This window comes from Phascolarctos cinereus, unplaced genomic scaffold (genome assembly GCF_003287225.1).
Source record: "Phascolarctos cinereus isolate Bilbo 61053 unplaced genomic scaffold, phaCin_HiC Scaffold_4;HRSCAF=312, whole genome shotgun sequence".
Taxonomy (NCBI): domain Eukaryota; kingdom Metazoa; phylum Chordata; class Mammalia; order Diprotodontia; family Phascolarctidae; genus Phascolarctos; species Phascolarctos cinereus.
The window spans coordinates 192,827,393-192,835,581 of record NW_027555847.1 but is presented as its reverse complement, the minus strand read 5'-3'; the positions used below and the strand labels follow the sequence as shown (position 1 = coordinate 192,835,581).

General features: G+C 34.7%; 1 pseudogene; it reads right to left on the bottom strand.

The window, feature by feature from the left end:
• Positions 1-455: 455 nt before the first annotated feature.
• LOC110196659 (non-selective voltage-gated ion channel VDAC2 pseudogene) lies at positions 456-1,220 on the bottom strand (annotated as a pseudogene).
• Positions 1,221-8,189: the final 6,969 nt, after the last annotated feature.

Genomic DNA, 8,189 nt, shown 5'->3' with positions numbered 1-8,189 from the left:
TTTATTCATAATTTGTTATATTCTGGGATACCAAAAGTATTTCTAATGATGGCAAATTAACACATTGTTTGTACCTCATCTCAAAACATCCATTGATACATTTCATTCAATGGTAATATCAAATTTGTTAAAAGGGACATAAGAAGAAAATTACCCCAAATTGCATAATTTTCACAAAGTCTATCTAATTATTGGTAGGTAGCACCATTTAACATTTAAATACATTTAAATAACTTATAGGTGATTGCACTACTGCAGCATTGGTAAGTAGATAGATAACCAATTTAACTAGAAAATGACAAGTAACTATCTAAATATTTAAAATACAGCTCTTGTTTGGATCATCCCCTGTTTAGATCATCCCTCTTAGGAAAAAAAAAGTGAGGGTCATAGGAATATATTTAAGACCAAATCTTCTGCTAGCTATCCCTTCTCCATAGATTTCTTTGATTGTACTAAGCCTGAAACTCCAAGGCAAGCCCAAGTTTCTATGTTCTTCCCCTCCACCAAGGCAGACAACGTAAGCTTCTCACCAAACTTCAAGGTCTGAGTATAACCCACAAATTAAACTAGAAGTGTTGACTTTTGCAGAAATAGAAGCAGTGGAATCCAACTGGTATTTGGCTACAGTGCCAAAATGAGTGCAGTTGGTGCCTGATGTCTAAGCTAGATTTACAGAAGTATCAAAATCATCATAAACTTTCTGATAAATTGAACCTCCAGATTCTGCTGCACTGTTGACATTGCTTAGTATGCAGTTGGAAGTCTCCAGTCCTGTAGCTCACCACAAAGTTATTCTTTATTAACTTTGATTTTGCACTATTGAAGGTCATCTGGTAGCTAGCAAGCCATTCTTCATAACCAAAGATGACTGACCCATGAATTACAGGTCCAGTAAAATCAAAGTCAATGTCACAGTTAAGGTTTATGCAGTCCCATTTATAAGCAGACTTTATTTTATCACTTTTCTTTCCTGTGTTTGATGAGAAAGTAGTGTCAAATGTCAGCTTCAAACCTCAGCAAATCTGATCTTCAATTGTGATTTCAGTTCCCAGAGTGTTATCAGTGTTCCATTTTTCTATGAAAGTTAGATCATACTCACACCATTTATATTTGATCTCCAAAGTCCCACAAACTTTACTAGTGTCTTTATTAGATAAACCCAATGATGAGAATTCCACTCCACTGCAGGATTTTATTTTCACATCCAGTTTCACCAACCCCAAACCCAGCAAAGTTAACCATTAAAACATAGTCAAAAACAAAGAGTTTGTGCATATTCCATAGGTAACCAAATGTTTGCTGGAAATGTATAACATTTCAGTTATTTTTTTGTGTAGCTGCACTGGACTGGTGGAGTTGATAAATACTTGCTCTGTGTTCTACTTTCATCCAGGTGCACCTAACCCTTCCTGCTGACCTTCTTAGGTCTCTCTCCTTCTGTTGTTAAACTGAAGTCTTTATGATAATAAAACAAAGAAGATTTATAGTCAATATTAGATCCAATTAGACCTAGAGCTGGTAGAGACTTATGAGGCCATCTGCTGAATCCAACGATAACTTTTTTAAATGTTGAATTCATCTCTTCCATTGAAGTCCAACAAAATTGTTGCCCACTCCATGATTTCTTCCATAATTTCCCTCTAATTGTATCTTAGATCAGAGACACCACTTTATTTTGTATCTTATTTCTAATGCACTTGCCATGTAATTCAATGCATCATAATTATCTCAGTGGTATCTTCTTACAAACACAATGAAGGCAGATGGTTGTGTCTTATTTAAACATTTTAAAGGCTAACAGTATTCTGAACACATTTGGTACTTAATAAATATTTGTTCAATAAATGAGTAATGCATATGAATATACTTTTGGTACCACATATTACCACAGAGGAGTTAAAGGATTACCATTATCAATCTTACAGCATGAATCTAGTAGACCAGAAGAACATTTATTTCTAGCTTTCATCTTATTAGATTATATACCTATATTTATAAATATGTATACATATGTATCAATATACCCATAGCTATATATTTATGCTTTTGTCTATAGCTATGTATATTCCAGTATCGAGCCCTTCATCTACATCAGTATCTATATTTATGTCACTAAATCTATCTCTATTATTCATCAGTCTACCATTAATCTTTCTTTTTGTCTATCCATGTATTTCATCAATGATAAATTTCTTTCCATGTGCTCTTGAGGATACTAAAAAGTCTAAACTTGAAAATTTTCATTCCCACAATTACATCTAACTTCCTTTAGAACCTAATGTCATTATCCTTCTTATTTTCCATCTACTGACATTCTTATCGATCCTGGATTGCTTGATTTTGTCTTTAGCTCATTGGCTCATTTAACAATTACTAGAATAACTATGTAGGGTACTTATTTTAGTATTAAGGAGTTCTCCTGTCTTCTCTAAAATGCAGAAATTCACATTTGCCTACTTTTGTCTTCTTCTGTTGTTAATCTTCCCCTTTTCACATCCTTCATGGATTACTAATTCTACACTCCATTAAGTTTATACTTCTATTATTTGCAATAAAAAATTCTTCACATCCTTCAAAGTTGTTTCCTTTTTTTAACCTTATGTTTTCTTTAATTCTCCTTTCCTCTAGTAATTCCTTATTTTAATAGACACTTTCTTAGATTTGTAAACTTTCCCATAGCTTGTATGCATTCTCAAGATTATCATTCAGTTACAATTGTTCACTGTCTTGCCTCTAAACCTCCAATGAAGCCTCATTACTTACAAAATAGAGTTCAATCTCCTTATTCTTTCATAGATATCCTATAACAACTGATCCCAGCCTACTTCTCCAGGCTAATAGGTTTATCTTCTTCTTCTTCCTTACACATATATATCCAAAGTAGGTACTTGCTCACTCCAAAACTGTCATTTTTCTTTGTTCAATGTGTTCCATTTGCTTGAAAGATCCTCAAACCCAATTTATACCTAGCAAAAGCCTTCTCAGCTTTCAAATCCCAATTCAAATATATTCTCTGTTAAGTTGCTCTCAATTCCCTCAGTTGGAGGTAATATCTCATGATTATCTGTTGGAACTTTCTTATTCTATCACATTCCAATATATATTATAATTATTTATATAAAGTAATTATATATTATAATTTTTTATTTATAATTATAATTATTTATGGGAATAAATAATTCCCATATTAAAGAGTGATCTCTTTAAGGGCAGAGATTATAATTCTGACTTTTTGTATTCCCAACAGTGCTTATTATCAATTCTCCACAGTTGTTATGATGTTGACTTGAGCTGTTCCTTTACTACTTCATCTTGAAAACCAAATAGATAAAAACTTAATTAAAATGTAAATTCAAATTAACAAAATTTTTATGCCTAATTGGTACCTGGAAGCCTCTTTTATCTGAACTTTTTTAGAAATCTTTCTAGACCATATGACTTTATTATTATGCCTTAATGAAACTACAGGTATTATAATTTCACCTGCATTTAATGTCTTAAAACTTTTATTCCTTTTAGTCCATTTTAACTATCTGTCCCACTCCAGCACCCATCCAAAGACTTAGACTTTACCTACAATGGCATTGTCTATGTAAGGCAATTTCATTTTGTGTCAACATTAGATAATGCAGTACTCCAGTTTCATGTTATAGCATTACATTGACATAGAAAAAGGTTTTAAAAAGACCAGTAAGCAGACTGGTATTCAGGGGAGCTGACTGTTTCCTCTGAAGCTCTGTTGTCTCAAACAATCATTAAAATTACGTTATAGCTAGGTTATGCAACAGCTGTGGAATAATCAAAAGAGCACTAGACTTGGATCCAGTTGACCTGAAATCAAAGACACTTACTAGGTATATGATAAGAAGTTACTTTAAACTCAGCTTTCCTCATTTTAATATTTGTTTTTGTGAGGTAAAAACAGCACTCTGGAACTCCTAAAACACATTAAATGTATCCCAAAAGTCCTGGTGTAAGTTTTTAAGCTTTAATAGTGCAAAAACTTTCATTAGGACTTTTGGGATAAGAATATAAATAGAATTTAGCAGAATTTAGTAATTGGTTATATTAGTAGTATATAGCTTTGGTAGTAATCAGTAGTAAATAGTTTAGTAGTAATTAGTTGTATTTTAGTAGTTATAGTTGTATTTTAGTAGTAATAGTTGTATTTTATTTCAGAATTTGGACAATAAGTATGGGAATTTGTCACAGAGATATAATCACAATTTTTTTTTACTTAATATTTTATTTTTTTTTCCAATTACATATGAAAATAGTTTTCAACAATCATTTTTGAAAGATTTTGAGTTCCCAATTTTTCTCTCTCCCTCCATTCTCCTCTCCCCCAAATAGCAAGCAATGTAATATATTATGCATGTACAATCACCTTAAAGATTTCCACATTAGTCATGTTGTGAAAGAAAAATCAGAATAAAAGGGGAAAAAAAAACATGAGGAAGATAAACATAAACCAAAAAAGTGAAAAAGAGTAAACTTTGATCTGATCTGCATTCAGACTCCATAGTTTTTTCTCTGGATGTGGACAGCATTTTATGAAGAGCCAAGTCATTTATAGTTGATCAACGTGCAATGTTGCTGTTACCAAGTACATTGTTCTCCTGCTTCTTCTCACTTCACTCCACATCAGTTCATATAAGTCTAGGTATTTTCTCAAATTCTCCTGGTTGTCATTTCTTATAGCACAATAGTATTCCATTACATTAATATACCAAAACTTGTTCAGTCTTTCCGAAATTGATGGGCATCACCTCAATTTCCAATCCTTTGCCACCCTAAAAAGAGCTGCTATAAATAATTTTGTTCATGAGAATCAGTTTCCTTTTTTTTCCCATCTCTTTGGGAAACAGACCTAGCAGTAATATTGCAGGCTCAAAGGGCATGTACAATTTGAGAGTCCTTTTAGCATACTTCCAAATTGCTCTGCAGAATGGCTGAGTCAATTTACAACTTACCAACAATCCATTAGTATTCCAATTTTCCCACATCTTCTCCAACATTTATCATTTTCATTTTCTGTTATTTTAGCCAATTTGGTAGGTGTGATGTGGTACTTCAGAGTTGTTTTGATATGCATTTCTCTAATTGATGATGACTTAGAGCATTTTTTTATATGACTATAGATAGCTTTAATTTCTTCATCTAAAAACTGCCTGTTTATATCTTTTGACCATTTCTCAATTGGGGAATGACTTGTATTCTCATAAGTTTGACTCAGTTCTCTATATATTTTAGAAACAAATCCTTTATCAGAAACATGGGGTATAAACATTGTTTCCCATCTTAGGCTTTCAAGTACACATGTTTAAAATGAAAATAGCATTGATTGCAGTATGATCTTGATATAATGTATTCATAGTATTCAACTTATCTCAAATCCCTCCCTCTTCCAAATGTCTCCTTTTGATATTGAAAGCCATGTCCCCCTATGTACTTAGGTTCACAATTTCATAGTTATCTTTGAGTATTCTTTCTCTACATACCCAATCAGTTGTCAAAGTCTTCTCAATTCTAGATCCACGAAAATCTTTTGCATCTGTATTCTTATCTCCATTCACATACATGCTTTTTAAATAATGATTTAAGATCATTACTGTCTCTTACCTGGACTTCTATAATCACCACCTCGTTTTCTGGTTTCCAGCTTCCATCCAGCCTTATTTTCTTTTTCCTTCCTACCTGCTAGCACTATCCTAAGTTTTATCCTATGCCTGAAAATTCTCCTGTGGTTGGAGCCAAGATTGCGGAGTAAAAGCAGTGATTTCCTTGAACTCTTCCCAAAAACCCTCCAAATACTTATAAAAAATGGCTCCAAACAAATTTTAAAGCAGCAGAACCCACAAAAAGACAAAGTAAAACAAATTTCCAGCCAAAGACAACCTGGATGGTTGATTGGAAAAGGTATATCACACAGGGCTGGGAGAGGAGTGCAGTTCGGCATGGGAGTACAGACCATAGTGAACCTGGGGCAGGCCTCAGAGGACTGAATCACAGGGAGCTGTGGCAGTTTCCAGACTTTTCAACCCATGAATGCCAAAGACAACTTAGAAGGTCAGTGGGAAAAGTCTGTTTCTGTGGTGGTGAGACAGAAGCACAGTGTCCCAGTTCCATTCCATGAGCTTGGTCATGGGGCAGCAGCAGCTTCCTGCACTGCTGGCCAACAGACTGAGAGAAAATCAAAGTGACTGATCAGAGGGGGATTGCAGGAATCTCTGCTGGTGAAAGATTCTCTTGCTCCACCCATTCTTGGATCTGAGTCACAGTTCTGGTTGGCAGTCCTGGGGTGAGGAGGAGAGCTGGTTTGGTGGAGCTTGTAGTGGCTATGGAGAGGAAATACAGTTCCAAGATAGAGAAGAATTCTTGTGGTCACTCATAGAGCAGAGCACAGACAGGAAAGGAGTACACACCTCGTCCTTAATCATAGCACCTTACAAGAAATGAAAATTACAGGTCCCTACAAGTATCTGAAAACACCTGCACAAAACTCATGAAGCTTGGGACAGTACATTCTCCACATTGGAAACAGACTCCTACCTTAACAAAGAGTTCATAATTCAAGTAATTGGCCAGGATCATAAGCAAGCAGTGCAAAAAGAGTCAGACTACATTATCTTACTTTGGTAACAAAGAAGATCAAAACATACAACTACAAGAAGACAACAAAGCCACAGCTCCCACTTCCAAAGCCTCCAAGATAAATATGAATTGGTCCCAGGCCCTGGATGAGCTCAGAAAGGATTTTGATAAGTAATTAAGAGAAGTAGAGGAAAAACTGAGAGTGATGCTAAAGGAAACCCAAAAAAATACTGAAGAAAATAACACTTTAAAAAATACCCTAATTGAAATGGCAAAAGAGGTCCAAAAAGCCAAAGAGGAGAAGAATGCCCCAAAAAGCAAAATTGGCCAAATAGAAAAAGAAGTCCAAAAACTTACTGAAGAAAATACTTCCTTAAAAATTATAATGGAGTAATTGGAAGCTAGTGACTTCATGAGAAATCAAGGCACTGTAACACTAATTCAAAAGAATGAAAAAATAGAAAAGAATGTGAAATATCTCATTGGAAAAGCAACTGACCAGAAAATAGATCCAGGAGAGAGAACTTAGAAATTATTGGACTATCTGAAAGCCATGATGAAAAACAGAGCATAGACATCATCTTTCAAGAAATTATGAAGGAAAACTGCCCTGATATTTTAGAACCAGAGGGCAAAATAGAAATTGAAAGAATCCACCGATCACATCTTGAAGGAGATCCCCAAAGGAAAAATCCTAGGAATATTGTAGCCAAATTCCAGAGTTCTCAGGTCAAGGAGAAAATATTGTACACAGCCAGAAAGAAACAATTCAAGTATTGTGAAAACACAATCAGAATAACACAAGTTTTAGCAGCTTCTATATTAAGGGATCGGAAGGCAAGGCATATGATGTTCTGGAGGGCAAAGGAGATAGGATTACAATTAACAATCACCTACCCGGCAAAAAGATAGGATTACAATTAACAATCACCTACCCGGCAAAACCGAGTATAATTCTTCAGGGTAAAACATGATCATTCAATGAAATAGGGGACTTTCAAGCACTCCTGAGGAAAAGACCAGAGCTGAATATAGAATTTGACTTTCAAATAGAAGACTCAAGTGAAACATGGAAGAGATAAACAGGAAAGAGAAATCATAAGAGATTTATTAAGGTTGAACTGTTTACATTCCTTCATGGGAAGATGATATTTGTAACTCATGAATCCTTTGTAAGTATTAGGGTACTGGGAGCGAAAAAATTATACGTATATATAGACAGACAGACAGATAGATAGATGGATAGATAGATAGATAGATAGATAGATAGATAGATAGATAGATAGATAGGTAGAAGGCACAGGTAGAGTTGAAGATGAAAGGGTGCTATCTGGAAAATTAAATTAAGGGGTGAGAGAAGATTATACTGGGAGAAGGAGAAAGGGAGAAGTAGAATGGGGTAAATTGTCTCACATGAAACAGACAAGAAAAGGCTTTCACAGTGGAGAGGAAATGGGGGAAGGTGAGAGGTAATGAGTGCATCTTATTCTCATAGTATTTGGCTTAAGGAGGGAATAACATACACAATGGGGTATGGAAATCTATCTTACCCTACAGGAAAATAAGAGGGGAAGGGGACAAGAGAGTAGGAG